Raw genomic sequence first — 12,237 nt, 5'->3', positions numbered from 1 at the left:
CGGGCTGTGGCCTGCCTGTAGCCTGCCAGGCTCCTCTGTCCATGGGATTTTCCAGGCAAGAATCCTGGAGTGGTTGCCATGGCCTCCTCCAGGGGATTTTCCCAACCCAGGGATCGAACCCTCATCTCTTATGTCTCCTGTGTTGGCAGGCAAGATCTTTACCACTAGCGCCACCTGGGAAGCTCTGCTCCAATATAAAACGGGAGTGTAGTTTCAGATTGGCTGTGTCGGCAACAGGCAAGCTGTGGGCTCTCCCACAATGCACTGCTCTGTGATCCAGAGGCACAGCCGCTCCTGCAGACATGGAGACAGGTCAGGCCGTGCCATCTCCACAGCAGCCTCACCACCAGCTCTAAAAGAGGTGCTTCCAGAACCCAGCGCCACAGGTTTTATCTTATGAAACACACACTGGTCTTACTTTTGATTTATCATAATAGCAGCCCGTGCCTTTTTTTTTTTTTAAACCGCATCGCTTTTTTCCAAAGCACGTTCACGTTTGCTACCTGATGGACGTCAGGCCACTAATAATTTTCCCATTTTGCCCATAAAGGACTAAGACCATTGCAGTTTGACTAAGGTCACAGAGAACGTAAGCAGTAGAGTTGAAATCCACATCAGCCTTCTATGGGAGCCATGCCCCAACTCTCGACACGCCCAGGTGAGCACTTCCTTGTCCATAGACTGACAATCTGGGGAGGGCTTCCACACGGTGGATTTGCAAACAGCCCTTGGAGATGGCTTTCCAGTGAATTGTGGGGGTTTTATTTCATTTTGGGTCACAGATCATCTTTTTGATCTTGCTCAATCCTAAAGGAAATCAGTCCTGAATATTCATTGGAAGGTCTGACGCAGAAGCTGAAGTTTCAATACTTTGGCCACCTGATTCGAAGAGCTGACTCTTTTGAGAAGACCCTGATGCTGGGAAAGATTGAAGGCGGGAGGAGAAGGGGACGACAGATGATGAGTTGGTTGGATGGCATCACCAACTTGATGGGACATGAGTTTGAACAAGCTCTGGGAGTTGGTGATGAACAGGGAAGCCTGGCATGCTGTAGTCCATGGGGTCGCAAAGAGTCAGATATGACTGAGCGACTGAACTGAACCGAACTGCCTTATTTAAAACCATAAGAGTGAGTCAGTGTTACCCACACTCACCCAACAGGTGGTAGAGTGATGGGCCTTTGAACTATGCTTGTGGTGGAGCCTGCCTGGGGTTAAGTCTGGAACAGTGAACTCTGCTGTGTGAAAAACAAATCACTAAAAAACATATTTTGAAAAATTGGAAAAATAAATAATTAAAAAAGTGTCCAATTTCAGTTTTGAAAGATATGTGTGAGAGAATTCGTATTGAGTTGTGCCATGGTTTTCCTCCCCCCAGAACCTCTTTTGTTATGCAGAAGTTTCTCTGAAGGTGAGCAGCTTGACCTGCACTAATGTGACAGTATACGTCCAGTGGTGAGATCTTGGGCAGACGGAACAGATGATTTGGAGAATGGGACAGGGAAAGAGAGCAAAGGGGCTGTTAGCATGGACACTCGGGCCTGGAGAGCCATTTCTGAGTGGAGGCAGGGAAAAAAATGAGCCAGGCCACGAGGGTCCTTGCATGGTGCCTCCGCGCCACACCTGGGAACGGGGACTTGAGAAGTGGTTGACGTGTTTATTTGGTGTGAGGTCAGCTACAGCTCTGAAAGCAATAACACTATTCCCATAAAACAGAACTCCCAGGCTGGGCCACCAACCTGCTTGCTGCCAGAGAAGGATGGTGGCCTAATAAATGAGACATTGCTGTCAGCTCTCCGTAATTGGAGGATTCATTCACTTTGTGAATTATGCAGGCTCTTCCTTGGTCTCCCATCTCCATCCCATCTATTGCTTTAACCCCTTTCTTGTTTTGTGCTGCTTCTTTCAGATGAAGAAGAACGGAAAAGAGATTTGATCTCTGTGCCTATTAACCATGCCAATAGAAGGTTGTGTGAAAAACGAAGCTATTGGTAGAAGTTTGGAAAAAAATCTAGTGATTAGACCAGCAGAAGACCTGAACTTCGGAGAAGACCACAAATGAATTAAAAGCCCAGTTCTCTTTTCAAAAGCTAACACGAAATGAGGATGGGTTTTATACAAAAGCAGCTGCTCCTGCCAGTGAGCTTATGCATGTCTGTCTTTCATATGCCACAGTCAGACCTAGGAAATTCCCTGGGAAGTCCCCTCTACCACAGTGCTTGCCGTTTCTCCATTTGACTATAATTCTATTGACTCTTGGGAGATTGATCTTCAGGAAGCTCTTATCACAAAACAGCTCTTCCTGGAGTGAGGAGAGAGCATGGTACCTGGGAAGACAAAGGGAGTGGACTGGGACATGGGAATCTGGTTCCCATTTTAGTTCTACAACTAGCAGCCTGGTGGCTTTAGGAGGAGCCTGCCATTTCCCTGGCCTCAGTGGTTTCATCTGTAAATTGGAACGGCCTGGAGACGATAAAAGTGAAAGCATCCATCACCATGCCTGGAAGTGCTCAAGAAATGATTCTTTCCTGCCTGCTGACTTCCATTTTCCATCTGTAAGGTAAGGAATTGAACAAGAAGATCTCTTGTCCACTCTAATGCTTTAAGGTTAAGTCACTTTTAGGTCTCTATTGGTGACATTTTAAGAAATCGCCAACTAACATTCTGTGGTTGTAGTCTATTAGATTCCATCCAATCAGAATAGTGTTGTGATTGTGACTTTGTATTATGATTTTTTATTTTCCCTTATCCTGATTTTTATTTTCTATTTTATGGCTTGTGCTTTATTAAGTTGTCATAAATCCTTTCGGGTATAAGAAAAGAAGTATAACAAACTGGATGAAAGAATGCCTTAATGGAAAGCCAGAGAATAAGGCTAATACTAATAAACTGCTTTGATTGGCTACATACTGTGTATGAGGAACCATGCTAAGCACTTTAGGTCACTTAAGCACATTAGGTCACTTAAAGGCTCACAATAACCCCTTGAAGTTATAGTTATCATCCCCATTTTATGGATGAGGAAATTGAGTCTTTGAGATACCAAGCAGGTTGTTCAAGATCACACAGTTAATGAGTGTCAAAGCTGAGTCACAACTCCAAGTCTGGCTAAATCAGGGCAGTGGTGGGCTGACAAATAGGCTCCCAGAAAACCTAAATCAAAACAAAACTCTAAATCCCTGATATAGAGTATTTACTGATTTCCATCATGTAAATACCTTCACCATGACCAATTTCAAGTTTCTAACAGTTAAATCAGCTAAAAAAAAATCCCAAATATTTAACAATCTGTTCTTGCAAGCCAACAGGAGCCAACGCCAAAACACTCCAGAAAAAGCCTGAATCATCACCACTGAGATACACTACCTCCCCGGATTATAGGCTGAGGTTGGGGATAATAGAAAACAAAGAAGAAAGGGAAGATGGTCATAAACAGAGAAAGTAGAGAGATGACAGATTCATTCATTCATTCCACACAGGCTTACTGAGTGCTGGCGAAGGACCAAGCATTGTGATATGTGCTTTGGATTTGGGCAAGAGTAAGATAAGCAGGGTGCCCAAGCCAAAAAGTCCAGAATGTTTGGGGGAGAGAGCAACACTCAAATAATTGAACGCATTATGGGATACAAGTATGTATGAGTCTACGGGAGCCCAGCAGAGGGAGGAATGAATTCTGTCTGAAGGATTCAGTTAGCAACACACACATGGGGACTCCTAGGTAACACACATTGTTCTTCCTTCCCAATTTGTAAAGAGGTTTGCCTCACTAGAGAGGTGTGCTCAGCTTAGAATTCTGCATTTCTGATTATAGAGAAACTAAAGGTGGGATTAAGAAAGGGACAATGATATAGAAAGTAAGCTCTTTGAGTTTGTTGTCTGATTTACCCCTATATTCCTGAGACCTAGCACCATGCAGAGAATGTAGTAAGCCCCTAATAAATATTTGTTGACTGGATAAACCACTGTTGAATAATGATTTATGAGCTTCAAAGAATTTTGCTTGAGGAAAGAGGACTGATAATAGGTAAGAAGTAAGCACTATAAATGGGCTTCCCTGGTGGCTCTAGTGGTAAAGAATCCACCTGCCAGTGAAGGAGATGCAGGAGACCCAGTTTCGATCCCTGGGTTGGGAAGATCCCCTGGAGGAGGGAATGGCAACCCGCTTCAGTATTCTTGCCTGGAGAATCCCATGGACAGAGGAGACTGGCAGGCTGTAGTCCACAGGGTTGCACAGAGTAGGACACAACTGAAGCGACTTAGCACAGTACAGCAAGCAATGTAAGTGCATGGAGGATCATGCAGAAGAACAGAGTAAGGGGGGGCAGTATATGGGCATTGGCTCCAGGTGCCAGGATGGAGGTAAGGGCCCAGAAGGTTGTGTGGCATGCGATGCTGCCACCTGTTGTGCTGGCTGGCCTCTCTGAGGATGATCAGAGGACGGGGCAGATCTCTGGCTTCCTCTGAGAAGCAAGATGTCCTGTCACATGCCTGCAGATGTATTTGGTGAGCTGGGGAATGCCAGGAATGATACCATTCATTGTTTGACTTCAAAGTTCAATATGGGAAGTGTTAGTTACTCAGTCATGCATGATTCTTTGAGACCCCATGGACGGTAGCCCACCAGGCTCCTCTGTCCATGGAATTCTCCAGGCAAGAATATTGGAGTAGGTTGCCATTCCCTTCTCCAGGGGATCTTCCGGATCCAGGGATCAAACCCAGGTCTCCTGCATTGCAGGCAGATTCTTTACCATCTGAGGCACCAGGGAAGCCCTCAGTATGGGAGAAGCTAACAAGTCATTGGTGCGATGAAGTTTGAGGATTTTAGTGGATTTCCTTCACATTTGTTTGTTCTTCTCTTCCTCTGATTATCTGAGAGGAGGCTGCTGTTATGGAAAACAAGGTAGTTTGAATATTCATTCTTAGGACTTAGGAGTGGTTTTGTAAGAAATGGGTCTGCTACTAATGTGTAATTTGTAGATTATTTTCATCATAACAATGCCTTATATGTGTGGATGGTTCCTAGCTGCAAAGGTTTTTCCGGTAATTACTTTTGATGCCTCTTCAAGACAGTCCCATGAGGACATTAGAAAAGATGTGAGTGGCTCTATTTTACTAAAGAAGTCAAATAACTCAGAATCACAGAACTGAGTTCTAGTAGAGCAAGGGCCCAGGATCTGTCATTCCAGACACAGAGACCTCCGTGTCCTCCTGGTTTCTTTTATGATAATACCTGCCTCCTGGAATGAGCTGGGACCCAGCAGCGTCCAGGAATGGTCTGTCTTGGTATTCGAGAACTTTTTTCTCTATAGTGAAAAATGGAACCTGCCTGCCCCAGTTTCCAAGCCACCTCATGATTCGAAAAGCAATTGCTTTAACTCTGACAAAATTAGGCCACCTCCAACCTAAATGGAGCCCGTTTCAGAGTAAGACCCTGCCTGGAGACAGCTCTTTCCTGGAAGGATAACAAAAGCATGCTTATGTGTGTATTTCACTTGATGGAAAGGAATCCCCAGTGAAGCCATTTTTTCCCCCTGAATTCTCCCAAGTCCAGAATGTGTCCAAGTTTCCAAGATAATCTCAGAAGAGCCATTCATCTATGAAGATGGCCAAACTGTCTTCCAGCTCAGTAGACAAGGTCTGTTCAAGAGAAAGAAGGTGAGGGGGTGAGAATAGGGGTGTGGGAAGAGGGTGAGGGAGGCAGAGAGCGAAGGAGTAAGACATGCAAGGAGAAAATGTGTGTGGACGAATGCTGACGGGGAAAGGAAGGAGACCAAGGGGCCAGCCCTGACTCCGGAGTCCCAGCTGCCAGGGACATTTGCAGCTAACTCTTTCTAGAACCTGTCACGGTCTGCCTGGCGAGCTGTCACTTCGCATCACTTGGCTCTCGCTGAGGATCTTTGTGTCATCACTGTCATGAAGAAACCTGGCAACTGGCAAAGAATTTCCTGGGGCGCCACCTGATATGCCATTATTTGCCTCTTATCATCTTAGTAGAGTAGTTACACCGCTGTCAGAGGTAATGGAGACCATGCCACTAAGAAAATTGGCTGTAATTTATTTATCAATTGTTTCTGCATACCACAAAAGCGGCCTTCTACTTTACAGTTGCGTCTAAGGTATTTGAGAGCCCCTCAAGTTCATGGTTTTCCGGTATTCTAAGTTCTACTTATGGCCTTTCCTGTATATGACACACAACACCACCCTTGTGGCTTGCAGGCCGTTTTCTTCTTTGCTTTCTTTAGTCACAAATCATCCTGAGGCATCCCTTAAGTGCATTTGTATTGTTAAGTGCACCGGCTTGATTTGGTGTTAATTCAATTTGAGTGCCCTTAATATCTTGTGGGGGTGATGCAATGCGGGCCGCCTGTACCTTGTAAAATCGGGTCCCAGTTCTGCCTGGGAGCAAAGCACCTTTCCCATAGCCATTTACCAAAGTTGCTGATAAAATTTTCATAAGGGAACCTTTTTAGTCTGACCCTATTGTGTTATTGTACCATTAAGTCTCGGAGAACTGAGCTGGCTTCTAGTGACAGCTTATCACGTTCTCCATTATTGCTGGCTGCATGAAGAGCTAACGGGCTGGGTGCAGTGCAAGCCCCCTCCCCCCTCCCACTTCTGGTCCGTTCTGGGAAAAGCTTACGGGCCAGCACCTAGGGGCTAATGTGTGATTGTCTCTCTGTGGGTGCCAGAGAGCTGAGCTCTCTTTCTGATGAGCCTGGGAAAGCTTGAGGGGCCCTGAAGGACTTGGTGGAGCCTTCGTGACAAGAAGGGGAGAAGAATGGGCTGAAACAGAGTGAGAATTACAAAGCACTTTGCTTAAAAAGCAACCTCCAAAGCAGTAATGATAATGTTGACACCACTTTGACACATAGCTGAAGGTAGTGGATTGGGCCAGGATCTTTGGAAGGTTGGCATTAGAATTCTGACACCATGATTAACTCAAAAAAGAACTCCTAATGCTGGGGTTTGGGTATACCTGGGTTTGCATCCAGCCTCATTCATTGGCTTACCTGCCCTGTGACCTTGATCATGTTTAGTCTTGGAGCTTCAGGGTTCCATCTGTGAAATGGGAATATCAAGGTCAACTCCATAGGCTTTTTGTGGTGATGACGTGAGTGTGGAGTGTGGCTGGCACTCACACAGCATGTCTTAGGGTTATCTTAGAATCTCAGAGGTTAGAAGGTGAGAAATCTGGTTCACATGGTAAAGAAATTAGCTGGCTACCACAAGATGAAAAAATGAAAGAGAAAAATCTAGAAATCTGGTCTCCAGACCCTCATCTAGGTGTCTTTTCATCCTTCTCATTGTCTACCCGATGCTGTCCACAGACATCAGGAACTTGGTTGGATTTGGGGTGCAAAAGGCCACACTCCACTTCCCTAATGATGGTATTTCTTAATAGCAGATGAAAGTGCTTCTCAGTCCTTCTGCTTGTGTTGGTGGAAATGGCTTGAGCCTGTCTAACCATGTGAGCCTAGGCCCCGCTTGTCTCTGCTGCTCTGGCTGAAAAAGCTCGGTGGTCTGAGAAAAGAAATGGAAGGTGCTCTTTCTAAAGAACATTTAAACATCATTGTTATAAAAGCAATACATGTTTACTGTGGACATGAGGAAATCTAGGTAAAATATAGAAACTCTAGTGAAAGAAAAAACCTCACCTGTAATCCTACCACCTGTGATCCTAGGCTGCTGCCATGTGTTTCCTTTCAGGCTCCTTTCCGTGCCCACACACATGCTGGCTTGTTCAGGCCCTTGCTCGCTGCAGTGTATTTTAGGCATTAAAAGTGCAGTCTGGCTCCACAGGCAAATCATTTAACTTTTCCACTGTTGTTTCCTCGTCCATAAACTAGGGCTTCCTCAGAGGGTGGATCAGAGAAGTAAATGAGCTCATCCACCTGACACACAGTATGGAGCACACACAGGAAGCCCTGCCGAGGTTTCCTTAGGATGAGGATTATTCAGTATAAATCTGGGATTACCGTATAATCTGCTGGAATTACGGCTCTTATGGGGGCCATTTCTTCTTTGCTCACCCCCAGTTGCTCAACTCTGATGCTTTCTTAAACTGCTCATCCAGACAGGGTCTCAGGGTCAGACTGACCCCGCCCTTCCCCGGCTGAATGGTGATAATCATGTGTTCATCTTTCCAAAGGGTTAAGGCACGAATTCTCACAACTTGACTCCTGGTGGGCGTATTAGACCCACTTTATAGGAGGGAGAACCAAGGTGGAGCAGGCATTGAAGTGGCTGTATGAGGTCTCCAAGCAGATGGGGTGGATGTCCTGGTTGCCGAGAAACGAACAGGGCCACCCATAGAAGTGGTTGGGCTACCCTGGGTTTAGGATTTGCCTTTATTACACTGGAGATGAGGCTTAGATGGTACAAGGAGGAAGGCTGAAATCACAAGAAGACAAGTTCTTGTAAACGAATATCTCATGGAAAAGCTCTGGGAGTCTCGTTGATGTGTGTTTGTCTGTGCACACGTGTGTGTCATCTTTTTGGTGTTTTAAAGCCTCCTTTCCTGGGATTCAAAGATTCTGAGAGCAAAAAATGATCATTTTAAGCCAGGCTGGGCAAGATAGGATCATAAATCAGAAAGGATGATAAGGGTCCAGCTTTGTGTGTGTGTGTGTGTGTGTGTGTGTGTGTGTGTGTAGCACATGCACAGAGAAGGCGCCAGTGTGCAAGCCTCTTGGGGTGAGTAGGAGGAGCGGACATGGGCCTGCAGAAGGGAGCTGGTTTTGATGAAATATTGGCTAACGCTTGGGGCACCGAAGGAGAAGAAGCTCTGGTCAGGGAACTGCGCTGCATTAGAATTTATAATAGATTAGTTTATCTGCCCCTTGATCTTCAAGGGTATTCAGGGGGCTGAGGATGAAGCATGTCTGCCTTGATTTTCACAGCAAGAGGAAACCTCTGGAACAGAATTCCCATCCTCTCCCCCTGCACAGCCCAAGGCGGTGAGAGCTTGCTATTCACACCACAGCTCAGGTCATTTGGAGGAGGCTGATGGTACCCAGGAATGCCGACATACTTCACAACATCACACGAGAAAGAGCCCACTCAGATTCCTAAGGGGAGCTGCTGTCGGTCCATCCGGGTCTGGAGTGCAGAACTGGATGTGATGGCCCCTGCTCCCCATCCCGCTGCAGAAGTTTGCAATCCATATTTATCCTCACTATCCGCAGGATTCCCTTCTCTCCATCCATCTGTCTGTCCTTCTCTCTCTTCCTCACTCACTCTCATGAAAAGGGGAGCCTGCTAGGGTGTTTCGGATGCTCTGCTTCAAACGCCAATGAGCAAAGCGGCCAGGAAAGAAAGAATGAGAGGTGAAGTGTGGTTTGATGTCTTGGGGTGCTGGGGAGATGATTCATATAACATGAGTCCCTTGGGGCCCTTGGTTAAATCCCAGGCTAGCACCCCTCCCCGACTCCGGCTGAACTGGAACTCTGAAGTCCAGCCAAGGAGCATTGCTGGTGCTCCCCTGGCAAACAATAGGAGGGCCAGAGGCAAAGTCCAGGGGAGGGGTGGTTCTTTCACTGGAAAAATTACCTGCTGGGAAACAAGGAATCGTATGATGTGTGCGGTGAGAATTCCAGTCAGGAAGGACCTGGCTGTTGCATTACAAGGCCACTTTCTGAAGCCAGAGGGACTTTTATTGCCTGAGAGGCCTGCAGGCTCCAGCTAACGTGGCTGTGGCAAGTCTCTGGGAGGGCATGGTGATGAGGGGCTGCGAGCCAGGGCTCTGGATGCCAGGTTGGGAATGAGGGGGGTGGAAGCTGGGGAGGGGGCGTCACTGTCCTCAAACTCTCTCTCCTAAGGCAGGAGGGAGACCCAGTGGCGAGAGGGGCTGCCTGCTTCCCAGCTAGCCAAGGGCAGTGCGGTCTCCGTTGCCCCCACCTTAGGCTTTGTTTGACATCCCCTATGTTTGGCCACCCTCTTTCCACCCCCAGCTTCTTAAAACCTTCCCCTCTCTCACTGGACCCTCTCTCTGCTTCTCTCTTTTTATGGAAGTTGCAAATCATCTTTCATTGAGGGCAGCCCCTTTCCCCCAGGCTTCCTTCATGTAGGTATGGTGCAGAGACTTTGGGGCAGCTGACCCAGGTCTGGCCAGGTGATCCGGTGAGCCAAGATGATCCAATCAGAAGCAAACCTGGAACTTCTGTTGGAAACTTTTGTTGGACTTTGGGGATGGAGAAGTTCCTATCAGGATTGGAAAATCTGTGTGAAAGTGAAGCTACTGGAAAGGGAAGAAGAGTGAAGAGGTGGCTAGAGATGAGTTTCTAATGGCATCCTTTGAGCACTAGGATCTGATGCAGAGTCTCCACCTGGACTCTTCAGTTTTACCAGCCAATACGTTTCCTCCCCTTTTCCCTTTCTTGTTCAAATTTTTCCTGCTACTTACAATTGAAAATGTATGTCTGTATGTTAGGTGGATATACTTTTCTCTCTTTCATGCATGGATCAGCTATGACTATCTCCCAAAGTTGAGTGCTTAGCTTGCTCTTTTTCCTGACTCACTCAGGCTTTCCATGCACTCTGTGGTATCAACTGTGTGTGACCCCCATGAGAATGATCCTGACTGCCACATTTGTGTTTCTACCTTAGGTCTTATTCCTTGTATAACACATTTCTACATGGGTGTCATACACGAAGTCACACACAGCTAGCTGAAGTCAATATGTTACTCCTGATCCTTGGGAAGGATCAGGGGCCCCCTTTTCACGTTTCTCTTCTTCAGACTGGGCATCTGCTTCCTCTAGTTCAAAGTCAGGATATTTTTTGATTCCTTCTTTTCCTCTTTTCTGCCCTGTGTTGCATTATCCATCAAGCCTCAAGAATTTCTCTCGCGTATGTTGTTTTCCTTTATCTACTGCCATCCTCTGGTCTAAGATCTCATCGCGATAATCTCAAAAGCCTCTTACCTGGCTTTCAAACTGTCCCATCTATGTAGCACCCTCCAGCATATTTTTAACTTCTTCAAATACCTCTCTCACTTCACAGCTTACCTGGGAATGTTGGATTTCTCACTGTTGGGCATCTCAGTGTCCTTTGTTGCTGCTGCTGCTAAGTCGCTTCAGTCGTGTCCGACTCTGTGCAACTCCTGAGACGGCAGCCCACCAGGCTCCCCCGTCCCTGGGATTCTCCAGGCAAGAACACTGGAGTGGGTTGCCAGTTCCTTCTCCAATGCATGAAAGTGAAAAGTGAAAGGGAAGTCACTCAGTCGTGTCTGACTCTAGCGACCCCATGGACTGCAGCCTACCAGGCTCCTCGGTCCATGGGATTTTCCAGGCAAAAGTACTGGAGTGGCGTGCCATTGCCTTCTCCGCAGTGTCCCTTAGATATTGGCATTCATGAGGTGTGAGAAGTCACAGAAACATCTTTCTGGAATACTAATTTAATCTGAAATCTTTCTTGGGGTGTGGAAAGTTAAGGGTTTTCATGAGAAAGTAATTAAAAAATGTTTTTATATTAAAACAGATTGATCTAGGGTTTCCCAGGTGGTGCTAGTGGTAAAGAACTCTCCTGCCAAGGCAGGAGACGTAAGAGATGCAGGTTTGATTCCTGGGTCAAGAAGGGGGCTTGGCAACCCACTCCTGTATTCTTTCCTGGAGAATCCCATGGAAAGGGGAGCCTGGCAGTCTGCAGTCCATAGGGTTGCAAAGAGTCAAACACGACTAAAGCGACTTAGCATATACACACAGATTGATCTCATTTAAAGAAGAACACAAAATGCATATGAATTTTAAAGATTAAATATTGATTTCAAAGAAGTTCTGAGATTGTAGACGTCTACTTCCAGCCACCACCCAAGAGTTCTGGGGTTCCTTTTCCTATGCCATTGGGAAGAAAGTTTGGAGAAGCACTAACATGTTGAGTCAGGTCTCACGTCCTCAATTTGGTGTCTGCCTCAACTGCCCTGGTCTTTCCTACCCTCCTCCTTGTCTCTCATCATTTCTTGGAGGTAGAGGGCTTTCCTAGTTGTTCTTTGAACTCTGTACTCTCATTCCCAACTTCGTTTCTTGTCACTGTCTCCTTTATCCAGTGATTTCCCCTTTCTTTTTCATCAGCCTAAATCATCTGTCTCTTCCAGCCTTAATCACCAGCTCACAACAGTTTCTCCCTTCTCATACCCTTGTAGCTTTTGGCAATCCAGATCGATAAATGGATTATGTACTGGCCAAGAGTCACAAGCCTGATCAAAACCCTGACAGGGCTCCCTGTTATCTGGCTGTGGGA

At 46.4% G+C, this 12,237-nt stretch overlaps 1 long non-coding RNA gene across 3 annotated transcripts in view; it reads left to right on the top strand.

Moving 5' to 3' along the window:
- The first annotated feature begins 201 nt into the window (after positions 1–201).
- The window catches only part of LOC102395590, a 194,961-nt gene continuing 182,925 nt past the window's right edge, over positions 202–12,237 (top strand). Inside the window, exons 1-2 of one of the 3 annotated variants that reach the window (XR_006549850.2) lie at positions 202–658; positions 1,910–2,560. This is a non-coding gene — a long non-coding RNA (uncharacterized LOC102395590). The remainder of the gene's footprint in view (positions 659–1,909; positions 2,561–12,237) is intronic. The other 2 variants (XR_006549852.2, XR_006549849.2) reach the window with 2 other exon arrangements.

Source organism: Bubalus bubalis, chromosome 3 (genome assembly GCF_019923935.1).
Source record: "Bubalus bubalis isolate 160015118507 breed Murrah chromosome 3, NDDB_SH_1, whole genome shotgun sequence".
NCBI classification, from domain to species: domain Eukaryota; kingdom Metazoa; phylum Chordata; class Mammalia; order Artiodactyla; family Bovidae; genus Bubalus; species Bubalus bubalis.
This window is presented reverse-complemented; position numbering and strand designations above follow the sequence as displayed.